The sequence below is a fragment of the Lutra lutra genome, chromosome 5 (assembly GCF_902655055.1).
Source record: "Lutra lutra chromosome 5, mLutLut1.2, whole genome shotgun sequence".
Classification (NCBI taxonomy): Eukaryota; Metazoa; Chordata; class Mammalia; order Carnivora; family Mustelidae; genus Lutra; species Lutra lutra.
Genome location: NC_062282.1, coordinates 98,237,874 through 98,255,889, shown reverse-complemented (window position 1 = coordinate 98,255,889; position 18,016 = coordinate 98,237,874). Strand labels below are relative to the sequence as shown.

The following is an 18,016-nucleotide window of genomic DNA, read 5'->3' as shown; positions in this document are numbered from 1 at the left end:
TCCTTTCCCTTCCTTTTCCTATCTATCTATCTATCTATCTATCTAGTTAGTTAGTTAGTTAAAAGGACAGAAGCCTCCATGATATCAGAAGCTGATGGAACATGTCAATCCGGGCTCTATCCTTTGTCTTAGTGGAGTGTCTCTCTAGGATGAACCTACATCAGTTAGGATTAGTACTGGTTGCCAGTAACAAAGACCCAAGTTATAGTAACTCAAATAAGATAGACATTTATTTCTCTCTTGTGGACATGTAGGAGGTGGGCAGTTCAGAACTGACTAGCAACTCTGCTTCACAAAGTCCTCAGGGACTTGGACTCTTCCAACTCACTGTTATGCTGTATCTAGAGTGAGATTTTTGTCCTCAGGGTCCAACATGATGGTTAGAATTCAAGCCATCATACCCAAGTTCCAAGAAAGAAGAAGGGATGGAGAAGAAAGGGACAAAAGGTATCTTAAGCTTTCTTTGAGAAAATTCATGGAAATGGCATGACAGATCCATCTCTTTCCCATTGGTCAGCCACTAGAGACATGGTTACCTCAAGCTGTAAAGGAAACCAAGACATCTGGTCATGAGTCTAAAAATTGGGGGTTCTGTTACTATGGAAAAAGGAAAGTGCAATGGTAATCTCCTAAATCCCAGTTCTCAGTAAGTCATTAATTTAATCAGTACATGTTGGTCTAGCCTTCTTTGTAGCAACATTTGTATAAATTGCCATTACGCAAAGTAGAAGATGTGGCTACCTACAATTTTAAGTTAGTAATAAAAGAATCTAGCTTCCTTCCTTGATTCTGATAAATCTTGAACTGCTCTTCTGAAGGGTGATGTAATATATGAGTTCTCATTACAAGTGAGGATCCGATATAACTGGATTCAAATCCTAGCTCTTCTGCTTAGTACCTGTGTGTCTTGGAGCAGATTACTTAAACTTTCAGAACTGCAGTTTCATTTTCCTGTTATGGTCATAGCACCCATACCTAACAATTTTGTTAGGGTTGGGTATCAGTAGAGATGTTAAATACCTGGAATACAGATAGAGTTGGTAGAATAAATGAGAACTTTTGTTCCATTCTCTTTTGTTCCCTGCTCTTTTGTGCTCTGACCATTTCTCCACTCCCAGTCTCCCAAGACATCTTCTCTTCTAGGTTTGGATGTTTTCCGACAAGTTCACCTAAAAGGGTAGCCGCAGAATATTCAGGGTACATTGTTTACTGCAGGAATTGCCATGCTGTCATTGTAAACAGAAAATGACTCAGCCAAGAGCACATTCCATAGACTGATGCTCACCCAGAAACATGCAGAACACACACAGCTATACCTAAGACTTCCATAAATATAAATGCTAATGGGCACAGGGATAAGCATTTATCTTTTTACAAGACTTGGTCATCATGGCTGAATCAAATTTCCTGGATGAGCTGAGGCAAATGTGATCCCTAAAGTAGGACCCTGGTGGAGACTTAAGGAATTCTAGATTGGCCAAGGACAGTGCCGTAGACTGAATATTTGTGTTCCCCAACATTCATGTTAAATCCAATATATTTGGATTTATTTACACCTTTATTAACACCTTTGAGAGGTGCTACATCATGAGGGTGCTTAGGTAGAGCCCTCATAATTTATTAAAAAAAAAAAAAAAAGACTTCAGAGGGCTCCCTTCCCTGCCCTGCCATATGAGGTTGTAGGGCACTCACCAGACCTTGAATCTACTGGTGTCTATGAGAATTAAATGTGTGTTATTTATAAGCCACACAGTTGATGGGATTCTGCTACAGCATCCGAAGCTGATTAAGACAACCAGGCTCCTACCCAGCCTGTTTCCCATGTTCTCTCCTCATCCTTGCCTTTGCTAACAACAGACCATTTTGTCTCCTTGGTCATGAGGCTCATTCCAGGTAATTTATTTTAATACTTACTGTTTTTGTTTCCTAGGGCTGCCATAACGAAGTGCTATAAATTGGGTAGCTTAAACAATAGGCATTTATTTTCTCACACTTCTGGAGTCGAGAAGTCTAATATCAAGCTATCAGCAGGACCCTCTGACACTGGAAAGTTATTCCTTGCTGTTGCCTGGTTTCTGATGGTAGCTGGTGGCCGCAACACTCCAGTCTGTGCTTTTTTTGTCTCATGGTGTTCTCCCTCTGTGTCTCTGAACTTTTCCTCTTAAGAGGATTAGGTGCCAGCCTAAAGATCTCATTTTCACTTGGCTGCATCTGCAAAAACCCTGTTTTCAAATGTGGTCACATTCACAAGTACTAAGAGCTAGGACTTTAACCTATCTTTTTGGGGAACACAATTCAATCTAACACTTAATGTAGAATTTTAAGAAATTAAGAATAAATTAGAACAGATTCAAGTTAACCCTGTGCAGTTTTCACTGACTTCTAGTTGCTTTTGATAGTCTTGTTTAGCGGAAAAGAATGGGCCGGAATCACGTGCTATCAGCAGTGAGTAGTTGAAGGTGAGCTTTGGAAGTGAGTCTTGAAAGTGAATATTGCGATTACCAGGTAGATTCCAAAATGTGGAAGGTTTTCCTTCTGCTTATGGGTGGAGCTGGGATGTTCAAGGAAGAGATGGCCGAGTACTTAAATTGGTGGTCAAAGTCAGGAGTTGGGTTGTTTTAAGCTTGTGTGTGTGCACGCGTGCACATATGTCCATGTGCATAACTTTGTGCGTGACTATGTGCATGTGAATGACTGTGACTCTGTGAAAGTTCATGTATGTGAGTGAATGTGTACATGTGGGGTGAATGAGTGTGTGTGTGTGTGTGTGTGTGTGTGTGTGTGTGTGTGAAATTTCTAGAAGGCAGTAATGGGAACCCTGGGATGTTAACAGCAGTTAGGTGGGTGGGAGAAAGGACAATCACAGGGGCAGAGCATCTAACTATAGGAAGTTAGAATGTGACTTTCTAATGAAAGGGAACACAGAAGATTATGTAAAATTAGAAACCTGAAAGTCTGTGCCAGGTCTATATCCAGTTGCCTTATGTTTCTCTTCCTCCATTATTTAGGATGAATGGCTATAGGCCAGATCCAATTGTAGTTTTTGCCTCTGATTTTTTTTTTTTAATGAGAAACAAACACTAGTATTTTTTATTCTGTCATATTTAGAAAACTATATCCCTTCCTCCTTCTTTCTTGATTCTACTCTAATATAAGAACCACCAGATTGAGATCAGTCTTGCCAAGAAAGTTTTATTATAAAGATGAAAATGCACAGAGGAAAGTTTTAGTCTGAAAATACAAGGTAGTTAGATAGCTTAAAAAAAATAAATAAAGAAAGAAAAGAAAATCTAAATTTTAATGCATGGGCACATTTTGCTCTAATTATTTTATTTGCCATTAGCAGTAAGGCTCAATAACTCTTAAGCTGTAGACCAACCAAAAACCTATTTGGGAACTTAGTGCCAATGAATGAGCCATTATCTCTACCTATCCCACTTACTCTCACTTTACTTTCTAACCTCTTTGATGTCACACTCAAAGAGTTTGACTATAATGAAATAATGCAGAAGAACAAGACAGAATGGAAAGTGAAACTAGCTTTGAAACTATTTTTCCTGGGAAAAAAAATGAAAGAATTCCCAAGAACAAGATACACCAACGGGAAATGAATATCCTGTAACTTTTTCTATAAAATAAATATGAATCAGAATATGGTGCCCTCCACATGGAAGACACTAAATAAGAACTTGTTTATGATGATGGTGGTGGGCGTGGTGATTTGAGATCTGGAATAACTTGAACCAAAAAGAATATTCATGTGGCAGATTGGGTTTCTCAAAGATGGCCATAATAAGATGGCCTCAATTAGATAGCCATCTCTTCCCACAATATGTTCTTACAATGTAACTCTGACATACCTATATTATTATGTCAAGGTATGACCTTGATGTACATTGGTATATGTTTCCTCCCTCTCATCCTGGGCAGACCTTTGTAACTACTGTGCCCAATAGAATGTGACAGCCATGGTGCTGGATGACTTCCAAAGCTAGGACACAATATATAATAGGGGTTCTATTTGGTCTTCTCGCTCTCTCTGATTGTCCTTGAAGCCTAGCCACCACTTTCTGAGAAATACAGCCTACATGGAGAAGCTGTGTGTGGGTGTTCCAGCTGACAGTGCTAACTAGGCCCCCACTTGATAGCCAGCATCACTGCCAGACCATGGTTGAAGGAGCCTTCAGATGATCCCAACCTCCAGCCTGCAAGCCTTCCAGCTGAGGCTCCAGATCCAGTGACTTGTCTGAATTTCTGACCCACGGAAATGGGAAAGATAATAAAGAATTACTGTTTTAAATCACTATTTCTGGGGAGTAATTTGTAATGCAGCAGTAGTATGCCTCCCTAGAGAATTCATGGGTACTACCAGATCACCCACACAGGGAGCTGGCTGATTCTGCTTTTTGTGGCATTATCTTGCTTGAATGGTATAAGCGCTTTCTCTCTGTCCTGGGGGTTACTTCTTGACCTAAGTTCCCGTCATTGCTAGCCTCAGCCACTAGGCTGTCATAGGCTTGTCAAATTGAGGCCTCAAAGTTATGGTTAGGGTTTCATAGTCCACTATTGAAATTTTTATTTTATACTCACATAATATACTTGTTTTGAATTTTGGCCTATGCTGTATGGATTAATGCTTTCCAACCTTTAATGTGCATACAGATCACCTAGGGATCTTATTAAAATGTAAGTTCTGATTCAGTTTCAAGGTCTTGCTGCGAGGACAGATCTATGAACCACACTTTGAATCAAGAGTGTAGAAGGTTGTATGGACAAAACAAACTTTTGTATGATTGATCCCCAAGGAAAGAAACCAGGGATAGTATTGTCATTGATCATCTGTGTGGTAAGTCTCTACCTAGGTGTTCACTATACATCAGCTTTAGTCATCATAACATTAGCAAGGTGTAAATATTATCTCGACATTGACTATGTAGAAGCTAAGGTTCATAGAGGTTAGGTAAGCAAACAGAGCCAGGACTCAACCAAAACTTTATCTTTGTCTTTGTGTGGTCCATATTTCATGCTTTCTAAGCCTATGATTGGTTTGCTGGTTATCATATTATTTTGGATAAAGAGGTACTTTTGTAATGGGTCTGTGCAATAGAACTTTCTGCAGTGACAAAACTGTTCTATATCAGTTCTGTCAAATATGATAACCGCATGTGGCTATGGAGAATTGAAATGTGGCTAGTATAACTGAAAAATAAATTTTCATTAAATTTGATTTTAATTAAAAATTTAAATATATATAGCTATTGGCCAAGAAAAGTGACTAATTGCTGTTGGCTACTGTATAGGACAGCACAACTTTATAGAAAGGGTCCTAGGGTCATTGACTTTGAAAGGTGACTTGGACTTGCACTGTAGGTATATGTGCCATGACCATCCCTGCATGTGAGACATTGTGAGCATTTAATACAGTGCACATAATTTTTATCCCTAATCTTTACTTTCATCTTCTTCCCTTTCCTAAATCACATTGCATCAGACAACTTCTTCCTTTTGGACTCAGATCATTTAAACAGAAGTTTTAAACATGGTACAAATACTGGAGGCTACAAAGAGGAGGAAATGCCACTTCAGGAAGAGGGGAGGGATTTGATGCGGGAGTCCCTGAGAGACTGGAATAGCAAGTGGAAACCACTGTTTCATTCTTTGAAGATTTGGGAAAAGAATGGAAAAGATGTGTTCAGATTCTTTATTATTTTCCTGGGACTTACACCAATTAAAATGCTGTCAGGTATGAGGAAAAGAAACCTTGATTCAGATTGCTCTAAACAAAGAAGAAGTGTATTATTTCACATAATTGGAAGTCCAAGGAAGAGTAGACTTCAGAGTCTGTTGACACAATTGCTCCACAGTGTCTTAAAAGACCTGTGTTCTCACCATCGCTCTTCCCTTTCAACTTTAATGCTGGCTTCCTCATCTTGCAGGCAGTGAGGTGGCCTCAGCAGTTCTGGGCACTATATCCAGGCATGGCAATCTACAGAGGAAGGGGGAAACACTTTCTTCCTGTCACTCACTCTTGGAAGATTGAAAAGTTTCCCCAGAAGTGCTTAGATTTCCCCCTCATGTTTCTTTGGCTAGAATTTGGTCCCATAACCACTTCTGAAATCTTCCTTATACCAATCAGGTCTACTTCTGGGGCTGGGAGTGGGGTCAGCTTTTTCTAAATACATGGATTCCTAAAAAAAAAAATTGGGTTTCTATTAAAAGGAAAGAAAGGGGAGGCAATCCCATTGTCCACTACAAGACAGCTATTGAAGCATCTAGTTTGGTAAAGGCAAACCAGAGAGTATCAGACAGGGTCAGTGGCCTGTTTCTCTGATGATGACCATGGGTGGCTCCACATTTGTCTCAGTGCCACATCTACAGCATTTTTGGACTGAAAGCATCTGTGGAGTCTAGGCTCATAGACCTATTCTGGGGACTCGTGATTCCCTGTGGCCTGGGCAGGGCACACAGGGACCCAGGATTCCTACATTCCCTAGTGAAGGCCAAAGAGGGGCCAGAGAGGTATTGAGAGGTCCTGTGGCCCAGCAGAGGCACAAGGAATATCAACAGCAAGTGTAATGTACCTGACACAGAGTTCAAAATGGGGTTTCATTTTCACACATAGAACTCTTCTTGTCTCTAAGAATATTTCCAAGTTGTGAGTCTCACCCTACCATCCTGGAGCTGATATGTGCCAGTCTCTAAGGTAACTCCATGGTGTCAGGGGACTGCTTTTGCCTATGCCTGGCTTCTTGATTCTTGTTCCATTCAGAGAATACCCCCATCTGGCTCAACTTGTGCCTTTAGGGAGTCATCCCCAGACCTCTCTGTGTGGAAGCAGAGGCTTGGGAACAATGTGATTTAGGTATCTTTTTCTCCACTTAAAAACCTAGAAAATGTTTAGTGAAATACTGTCAAATATTTTCCACTTAAAGAAATCATTTCCTTGAGTCACATTCTCTGATTTTACTATTCTTCAAATTCAGTTGGATTATTCTAGAGCTCTCAGAGTAAGACATCCTAGAAGGCTAACACTGGCCCTAGGTGGCATTCACAACTTTACCTTTTGCAGCAAGAAAGGAACCTAGCCTTGAGCCAATCTTACTGCTGTGCCTATGAAATCTTTCCTGTCTTGTGCACTGGAAGTCCCCAGAGCTGAACCTCTCTACACCCTTTCCTGAACTGCTGCATGGCTTCCTTAGGTTTCCTTAGGCTTCCTTCCTTCCTTGCTCCTTAAGAATTCTGTTTGTGGAGTTATCTTATTATTATTATTATTATTTAATATTCATATCCTATCCCGAATTCCTCCCTAGCTTTCTGAAATCAGCATTTGGCTTATGCTCTCACATTCCATGCCATTGTACCCACGTATCTCTGCCAAATGTATCTCTCTACCCGACAGATCCTGTTGGCTGAGGATATTGCCGTACCACTCCCTGTGTGTCCTTCCCATTTCCATGGTTCTACATTCCTTTGTAACACAATGGACCATTGGGTTTAGAAAAGCCTTAACTGAGCCCTGATGGATGACCCAACTGTATTTCCAAAGGTGATTCCACTCCCTAGAACCAGAAGGCTGTATCAGAATTGCCTGTGGAGTTTTTGGGAAATGCATCTTCCTAGGCCCATGTACTACTTAATAAAACACCTGGGATAGGGGAAGGGGACAGGAGAGTGAGTCTGTTTTTGAAATACATTCCCAGGTGATACTGTAGACCTAGGCATGGGAATTGCTAGTTTGGTGCCTCCTTAGTTTTCATGTGGCTCTCTGATTTCCATGTTGAAATCACTCTTACAGTGGTGGTAAATTAGGAACTGAGGCCTCTTTTAGACTCAGGGCAACACAGTGCCTTCAGGATAATAGGAGTGAGAGAGTAAATTCACCTATAAGCCAGACCATGAGCAGCCACTCACAGGGGTCAGCAATAAGGGTACAGATATTTTGTTTGTTTGTTTGTTTGTTTGAGGGATAGGTGTTCAGGAATTTGGGTTAATGATAATACCTAGAATTTTGTCATGGTTTGAACAGTTCTTAGGTAATGTTAACTCAGTTATCACTGTCAACAAACATCCATTGAATGTCAACCATGTATAGGATACTGGGGCTTGGTATTGGAGACTAAAAAAAATAATTAAACACCTTCACCTAGAGTTGGAAAAGAACGCAGAGGCTTCAGAAGATGTGCTAAAATCTATGTTGCAAGGAAAATTGGAATCTACTTGTTTCAGGTCTATTTTCCTCTTAACTCACTCATTTAAGGATTCCTAGGGGTTGTGATATACCAGGTGCTGTGCTAAGCCAAGGGTGATGTAGAGTGGTAAGGTTATAGAGATAAGAAGAAATGGTCCCAGTGCAACAGGGAGCAGTACAATTTTTACACAGTGTAGTCAGAGCTAAACAGAAATCATACTAACCTTTGTAGGAGCCCAGAGAAGCAGCTCTTTTAATGTGGTGTTTAGAGCACTGGTTGCTTACATCTGCCTAAGAATGAACTATGTACCTGGGAGTACACCAGCCATTTGAAATAATCTAGGCTCTCTCCACTGCTGTAGCTGGACCCTTTGCCTTCACCACCGCTCAGCATCTGCACATCCTTACAATGGCTAAGACAGCAATGGCCTACAAGGAAAAAATGAAGGAGCTGCCATGCTGTCCCTGATCTGCTCTTGTTTTTACCCCAGACCTTGCAACATCAACATCTATACTTACGATGATATGGAAGTGAAGCAAATCAACAAATGTGCCTCTGGCCAGGCTTATTTGCTGATCCTGAAGCCACCATCTCCCATCTTAGAATTCCCACGAACTTTAGCTTCTCCAGAGAAGAGGGACCTGTCTCTGGAGGAGACCCAGAAAAAACTGGAGGCTGCAGAGGAAAGAAGTAAGTCTCAGGAAGCCCAGGTGCTGAAACAATTGGCAGAGAAGAGGGAACATGAGCGATAAGTCCTTCAGAAGGCTTTGGAGGAGAACAACTTCAGCAAAATGGTGGAGGAAAAGCTGATCCTGAAAATGGAACAAATTAAAGAAAACCATGAGGCTAAGAAAAAAAAAAAGAAATTTTCTCATCTAATATAATTTATCATTTTCTGGGATCCTTTTAGGTAAATATTCTTACCCCTATTTTACGATCACATAGATTCTCCCTGAATGGTGACTGAAGCTTCTTTGACAGGACATAAAATACTATCTCTGTAACATTCCCAGTATTCATTTGAATATACTGATTTGCATAAGAGGGTCCCGAGGCTTAAGAAGGACTTGAACTCTTAGGTGGGAACAGTGGAAAAACCTTTGGGAGAAAAGTCCTAAAGGGGTAGAGGTAGCCTATTGAGTTGATCCAATTAAAGATTTGTTCAAGGTTTAAGGTTTGGAGACTTCTGGATAAAGTGTGCCCTGTATTTCCAATCCATCAGTATCTGGGGAAGAAGAGCTACCAAACTTTGGAATCCAGTCAGTGTCGTTGCTTCATTTTGGGAAATCCTCGACTGACCAAAACATGTTTGATGGGAACTTCTTCTCTTGCTCCAAAAAGAACTTTTAAAACATGGTAGTGATGGTGCCCAAAGGCTTGAGCAAGGAGGATCAAAATGGTGACAGGGATGGTGGTAGATTTTCTTCCTAACTGGCAGCCAATCTGCTCCACCCGGCAAGGAAAGTCAGTTACCTTTAGGTGACTGAGATGACTGTGGCATTAACAATGAGAACAAAATTCCAATCTCCACATGCACTGCATGCATTAGCTTGGTCTGGATTTAGAGTCCGTGTTCAATAGTCTTCCTTAGCAGTTCCTAAAAATACTTGGGGAGATGGGATCTATTTGAAAAAAAAAAAATAAATAAAACAAAACCATGAAATCAGAACTGAATTTGCCTTTAAACTGGCTGGAGGAGGGACAGGGTGGTCAAGCTAGTGAGAGTCAGGGATAGGTAAGTGCCTAGATTTTTTAATCCTAGTGTAATGGAGGTCTCTGAGCCGCCTACAGATGAGAAAACTGAAGATTATTCATTGCTCATGGTCATGGAACCAGGACACAGCAGAGCCAGGATTCAAACCCAGACTCTTTGGACTACAGATCTTTTCCTTTTGTGAGGTGACCTTTGAAAAGAGGGTTTGTAAATTGAAAGGGAGCCTTTAGGTCATTCCAGAGATGGTTGCAGCCAACTATGCAAAGATGTAAGGTTGAAAGAACAGGGTGTTTGGGAGCTTAGGCCACATAATTTGTAATTCAGCGAGACTGAGGTAGCCTTCATAGAGGAAGTGATAATAGGTGAGCCCGAAAAGACACATTGGGGTGGATTGTGCAGACTCTGTGTGCCTTGCTAAGGAGCAACACCTATACCTCTCATAACCCAGCCTCCGGCTTTTTGATAAACACAAAAATCTAATTTCCTCTTTTATAGTTACTTGAAATATCAACTACAGTCAATATGTTGACCAAAAAAATCACAGCAATGGAAATTTTTGCAATGCAAATTTCCAAATGACTATGTTTTTGAGTTCATATAGTATTTTCTATCTCTGTTGCCTGGAGGTAGACCTTTAGAGTTAGGGAGATCAGGATGAAGCCATTACAACTCTACAAAAGCAGTGCAGAAGGAGAAGGAACAGATTCAAGAACCCTTTCAGAGAAAGAACTGAGAAGAGCTCTCCCAGGAGAGAACTATTGGATTTTTAAGCTGCCTTAATTATTGAGGACTTCTGCTTTGAACATGAAGCTGCTATATTCCAACTCTGCATAGACATTGGAATTTGATTCTAAGTTCAGGAATGACTCAAAGAAGAGAATTCTAGACTCTGTTTTTCACAACATCAATATAAATGGGTGTTTTATGTCAAAATGAAAGAGTCTATGACTTCAGTGATTTCTCCTTCAGAGCAAACATTTACTTCGCCTCATCCATATCACTTATTATAATAACTGCCAGTGATTGTTGCAGGAACTGTAGGAATTGCCTTGCATGTAGCCTCTCATCAAATCTCAGAGTCATGCCATGGGTTAGTTATTATTATTCTCATTCTATAGAGAAGGGGCCGGGGGCTCAGAAACAAGACCGTAGAGCTGGTTTAAGTGGTGGAGTTGGAATTGGAACTCAGGCCTATTTCATGTCAGAGTCATTCTGAGTGTATGTGTGTGGACCTGATACTGAGAGAGCTCAGGGGCTTATACTGTGAGCTGGGGCACGATGATATCCTCACTTACTCAGAAGAGATAAGGGCAATGTTGAACAGCAAATGCCTCCTGGCATCGGGTTGCATCATGCCTGTAAAGACACCTTTATTTTGTGCCAGAGGAGGCCCCTATAGTCCTTTGACTTGAAACAGAGAAGGCAAAACTCAGTCCTCACTCTCTGAAGCTGAAGTCCCCAGTGCTGCCCAGCTCATATCCAGATGGAATATAGAATGGGTCCAGGTGCACATGGGGCCAGGAGTCTCAGAGATGAGGAGAACGACTCATCTGACACCTCTGGCTCAGGGGTCCCAGCTCTTAAATGACCTTGATACTTCCTTACATGGGTTATATTAAATCCCTTGTACTTAATTTTTTGCCCTTTTACTTTTTAAAGTTATTATTTAAATAATTCTGAAAAAGGTGAACATGTTTTTGTTTTAAGAATTCAGACATCATAAAATCCTGGAGCAGCTTTTAAACGTTTAACAACAGGCTGCAACTGTGAAAGAAACAAGTTATAAATGGCATTTAAACACAAACTGAATTCTTTTCTCCCAAATGCTAAGGACTTCTGTCTGCTAACCACAGGGTACAGTTCACCTTATCATCTATGGAAGCCTTTTTACTTGTCATGGATTCTGGGGGAAGAAAATACAGCATGTGTTCTTATCTAATGTAGTTGTTTTAAACTTAATAAATGGCCTTCTAAAAGTCACTTTTGGATTATTTCTCATAGGCCTACAACTTAAATTACTAAGGTTTTAAAGTGCACAAAGATAGTACAAAGGCCCTTGGCTACTGTCAAACTCTATTCTTCATATATTTGGCACCTAAGTCTAGGTCAGACAAGTCCCAGCTGTAAGTGGATAATGGCCAACCTCGGCATTGTGATATATGGCCCTAGAAATGAGGAAGAGAACCGCCATCTCAGAAAGGGTTGAAATTTGTTACCGCTTAACTGGCAAAAGCTGAATAGAGTAATGGTAGAACAATGAATCCACATTTCTTTGGAAGAAGAAACTAAGTAAGAATGGAACAATCTATAAATGTGGGAGGAGAGTAGGTAGTGAGTCTCCCAAGGTTAACCTCAATGCCAGTACTTGTTTTCCCAAGTTGGAAAAAAACAAAGTTCTGTACCACCCAAAATGAAGTCAGACCAAGCCCATCAAGTTTTAAATATGTGGTGATGCTTTCTTTAGAAAGGGCCTCTGAAGAAGACATAAGAAAGAACAGTTCTGCCCGCCGGCCTGGTCGAACGCTGGCTTTGACAACTCCTGTGGGCTTTTATGTGGCTATTTACTCTGAATAAATAATGGAACCACATTCTCACACAAGGACTGCTAATTCTGCAGCCTCCTGAGATCCAGAAGTTACCACAAAACCAAACTGTGTACTTACATGTGCAAGGGGTCTGGAACTCCAACAAGAAGCTTGCATCCCTCTCAGGCTGGCTAACATCACGAGTCTGTGTCCCATTTGCGTTTAGAGTGTTCTGTTTGTTGGCTGGTTGGTTTGTTGGTTGTGTCTTCCACAGTTACATTGGAAGGTGGTGATGGGGGAATGGAGTATGCAGGTAGATTTGTAGGAAAAAGGGTGATGGCGACCTCTGTCTTTCACATGAAACTATTTGCACCATTGAGTTTCCAAAGAGACATCTTGTCAATGATGAGGGGATGAGGGAATTAGCAATTGACTTTTCCTTCTCACTGGGTAATGCTATGGGAATAAGTGCTAAATAGCCAAAGGAAAGGGCCAACTACTCTACTCCTCAAGTAGGACTGTAAAATTTCTCACCTTGTGGCCACCTGAGGCATTGAGGTGGTTCACTGTCATGAGGGAGGGAAGTGAAATTAAATGCATATCCCTCTTTTGCTGACCTCTCAAGACTGCATTTATCTCTCACTCCCACACTCCCCAGGCCCACAGGGAGCCCTCTCTCACAACTAAACCCTCTGGGAATTGAACTCCAGGCCAATGAGAATTAATGGAAGAAAAGATTAGAAAGGAAGAAAAACAAGTGGGTCTTCACTTTAACAGTGGTCAGTCTTCCACTTGAGACTAGAGACTGTGGTTACTATAGAGAATGCATACAATTTCATTCATCAAATTAGGTGCACATTTTTACTTTGACCTATTTGTAACCTTTCAAGTGATTCTTTTTGCTTACATGCTATGGAACAGAAAATATTTTAAAGTTTCTTTATTTGTGATGGTTGTCTGCAGAACCACAAATACGAAAAAGGTGGACTAGTAGTTTCCTAAGTACCTGCCTGCTGATGACTTCTCACCTTCACTGTAGCTCTGCGAGGGAGGTCCTGGGTCTTTCTCACTGTTGTATACCCAGGGCTTTGTTCAGGGGAGGCCCTCAACAGATAGCAAATGAATGAAGGAGCAACAAAGACAAAGAGTTCAGAATTGAGTGCTATGGTAACAAATGCACTAAATAAGTATAATTACCACGTGCATCTGTGATAGTGACATTAGGATGAAAAATACTTTTTACTGTTTACATGAAGATTCAGTTTTAGGAATGTGATGACAAGAAGGATAAGGGTCAGGGTATTCGGTGAAGCTGCTACATCCAAGGACTGGCATACAACAGTAATAAGTAGTCAGTGCCAAGGTTAATTTTTAAAGCCTCTAACCAGTCATTTGCAAGGAGAGTTTAAAAAAAAAAGGGAGCTAAAAAAAGAGTTAAAAAAAAGTTAAAAAATATCAGCTTGACTTTTGTACCATTTCTTTATGACTCATCCGCTTTCTTTAAGTAAATCAGTCCTTTAAGGGTGTGACACTGACCTTTTAAAGCCACTAAATTGGGAAGATTTGTCCCTTCCCCAGACTAATCATTTATTCTTTCATTCATTACATATTTTTAAATGCCTATTATAGATCACTGTGGTAGCACTTCAGAATAAAAAAAAGATTGTACACATGGTTCTTAACTTTCATTACTTACAATCTGTGTTAGTCTGTTCAGGCTACTATAACAAAATACCATAGACTGGGTGGCTTATTAACAATAGAAATTTATGTCTTACAGTTTTGGAGGGTGAAAATCCTAGACTAGGGTGCCAGTACAGTCAGGTGAGAGCCCTCTTCTGGGTTTCAGATTGCTGACTTTTCATCGTGTCCTCACATGACGGAAGGGACCAGGGAGTACCCTAGAGATGCCTCTGTAAGGGTGCTCATTCCATTGGTGAGAACGTGGGTGTTGATCTTATGACCTTGCAAAGACCCCACCTCCTAATACCATCACCTTGGGGGTTAGGTTTTAACATTTGAATTTGGGGGGTACACATACATATCATAGTATAACCTGATAGGAGAGAAAGGATACTATAAGCCCATGAAAAACTAAGGTGATCCCCAGTGGAAATGGCAATACTTAAAAATATGTTGGAAGTCTGAAGGAAAGAGTCTACCCAGAACTTACCCTTCTTTTAGGAACCATCATTTCCCCATCCTGATCCACAGGATTACTACATAAGCCATGTTCCCATACTATGAACCCACTTGCCTAGCCGAAGTTGAATGGACCAAGGGTGGCACCTGACAATACTGGACCAGTCAGATCCTAGGGATTTGGAATTGGGTGTAAGATGCCAGTTTTGTTTGGTTATCCACCTTTGTAGAAGAGATGTAAACATTGGTAGTGGCTATTTTCCATCATGACAAAGAAAGTCGGTTGCAGTGTGGAAAAAGAATGAAATAAACGTGAGGAGAGAAGCAATGATAAGGGAAGGTGAAAGGGACTCTGGTTCCCTCAGTTGCTCCAGTCCTTATTTGGAGATTCATTTTCCCCCTGTGTTGCCATCCATGAGACATCTCTGTATCCATTTAAGGGTGCATTTCTACTAGCTCCTGCAGAAAACAGTTTCATCTTTAACAAGGTGCCTGGTTAATCTGATGTCTGGCTGGCTTGTATCTTTGGAAATCCAGGGAATTCCTGGTCTAAATTGAGGACACTTTCCTAATCCCACCCCCCGCCCCTTCCTCCTGCCATGCGTGTCCACTAGCACCTCTCATTTCATGCCATCTCAGAGGTTGGGTTCTTCATATTTCCATGGGTCTGTTGCTACCCTTTCTTTCAGCCTCCAAAGTCGATGACAAGTGCTTCAAATATTTCATCTTATTTAATCCTTACAGTAACCCTTTTTGAGGTAAATACTATTAACTCCATTTTGCAGATTACTCTGATACACAAAGAAATTGACCAATTTACCCACCATCACATAACTGATACATGACAGAGCCATGATGTGGACAGAAGCAACATGACTTCTGAGCACATGCTCCCAGCACTAAGCTTCTCCGCTTTTTGCTGTTACAGCAGAGGGAGCATTACATAGAATGATCTTTTCTTCAGCACTTTTAAACTGTTAGGATGGTTCTATTCCTCTCATTCTATCAGTGTCATAAAACATAAACCTCATTGCAAACACAAGTTTGGTGCTTACTAATCCCTCTCCTCTTACCAGGCACACTGGCAGTCTAAATTCCCTATTCTCACTTGAAGTTAAGTTGGAGACAGTGCTGCATACTAGCCAATGGCATGGGGCAAAAGATGACATATGTTCCTTCCAAGCCTAGATATAAATTTCTCTAGACAGTTTTCTTTGCTCTTTTTTTCCTCGTTTGATATGTTTAAGGAGTCCATTTCCTATGGATGACAGTGGTACAAGCTACGAGGAGACAAGATCTTTGAGTTATTCCATGGAGGTGAACTATCTAGGAGAATCATCCAACCCTCACAGACTGACATGAGCAGGAAATAAATGGTTGTGGTGCTGAACTACTACAGTTTAGAGTGGTTTGTTACAGAAGCTGCCAGCTTTCCCTTATTGACCCCCCTCCTGAATTCCAAAAATTAGGTGAGCGTGCTGATAGCCAATGAGGTAGGCACTTGGGTAGACATATCAAGATTGTTTTATTAGAAGCTTCATCCTTTAAGAAATCTGATTTGTGGTATTAATGAAAGAAAGTATTGATAATATTATCAAAAAGCACTCAGCCCAGTGCTTCTGTGCTTGTTAGGAGGACAGTGCCTTGGGAGTCTTTGCTATAACTGATGGAGTCAATCTTTCTGTGGCTCCTCAGAACATTCTCTGGGTGGTGGGATCAGTTCCTTGCTTATGCAGGGACAGGGACTTCAGTCAGAATCAGGGAGTTATATTTTGTATGGGATGCTCAGGGGCTCAGGTCCAACTTAGAGAGAGGCTACGCTTAGTTGCTTTTTGACAGCAGTGCTGCAGGATGGAAGGATTTGTTGTTGTTGTTGTTTTCAACTAACATACAGTGTGACCATTCAGTCTCCTTGAACCCATCCCTGTAAGGACTTTCTCCATTCCTTCCTATCAGAAAAGGGAGTCAGTGTTGTCCACATGGAAACTTCTGGCTTGGGTGAGTAAAGGAAGATGTGACCAAGTGGAGTTGATTAAGAATGAACCGTTGTTGTTTGCATGTCACCTATTGGAGATACAGAATCAAAACTGTTGCCTTTTGTTAGGAAGTCCACATTGGAAGCTGACAGAGTCTATTGGGGAAGTAGTTGAAAATGTGTTAAGAGTTGCTTAGTTTAATGTTAATCTTATCATTTAGTCAGAGGTCAAGGTTTTATTTCAAATTATATTTATCGTGAAATTAGGAAAATGGGCTTGCCACATTTCAATGATCTCCACGATCCCTGTACGGTTTCATCATCTTGCCAGTGAACCTTCTGACTTTGCCAGTGCACATGGCTCTCTGCAGGACCACAGAAAGGTAAAGAGAAACAAAAGGGCTAAAAATCTATGCTTTTGTTCTATTCTTACAGTTCAAATTAAATGACTTAAGAATATCCACCATTTCTTCAAAATACACTGGGCCGCCAAGAGATGGCTACATTAAGATTCAAGGACATGAGCTTTGGAGTTGTCATGCTTAACATAATCTGTGGCTGTTGTTTTTCTATATTATTATTTATTCAACTAATAATTCCCGAGTGCCTCAATGTTCTGTGCACTGAGTGCAGTGGAACTGCTACCTACCGTCTGGTGGGATATGTATTTACAATTTGTTGCCACCTCTGCTAGAGCATAGCCAATTTTAATACACTAGGAAATGGAATTCAGAGTCTGGCACATAGTGGGTGTTCAGAATGCTTGTTGAATGGACACATGAGCCCATTAGGGTATCTGAGAAATTCTACGTGAGCAGCCATGTAACATCACCTCTGCTTTACCTCAATCTGCGACCCTGTGAAAAAGATTGGCTTTCCTACTTCAAAAAAGGATAACATTTGTTTCTTTCTTTTGTTTTTTTATATTTATTTATTTATTTTTAAACATTTTATTTATTTATTTGAGAGAAGAGAGAGACAGTGAGAGAGAGCATGAGCGAGGATAAGGTCAGAGGGAGAAGCAGACTCCCCGTGGAGCTGGGAGCCTGATGCAGGACTCGATCCTGGGACTCCAGGATCATGACCTGAGCTGAAGGCAGTCGCTTAACCAACTGAGCCACCCAGGTGCCCATAACATTTGTTTCTATAGTGTATTTGTACAACAAACATTTATTGAGTGGCTATTTTGTGGTGGGCATGGCGCGGGGCAAGGAGACACCGAGGCTCTGACCTCTCCTTCCAGCAGCAGCATACTGGTTGACCTACCCTTTATTGACTTGGCAAGTTAGGTAATTCTTAGTTAAGCACTGCTGCCTTTGAAAATGTCTCCTTTCTTTGACCCTCAAATTATGCCAGGAGAGGAGAGAGGGAGGCAGTTGATCGGTATGAATGTCAGGGCCATAATAAACCTTGATTTACTTAAGAGTACGTGGAATGAAACCAATAGAGTGTTAACCAACATTTTCTCTGA

General features: G+C 40.9%; 1 pseudogene; it reads left to right on the top strand.

Annotated features, from left to right (window-relative positions):
- Window positions 1–8,540: 8,540 nt before the first annotated feature.
- Window positions 8,541–9,025, top strand: LOC125101178 (stathmin-2-like; annotated as a pseudogene).
- Window positions 9,026–18,016: the final 8,991 nt, after the last annotated feature.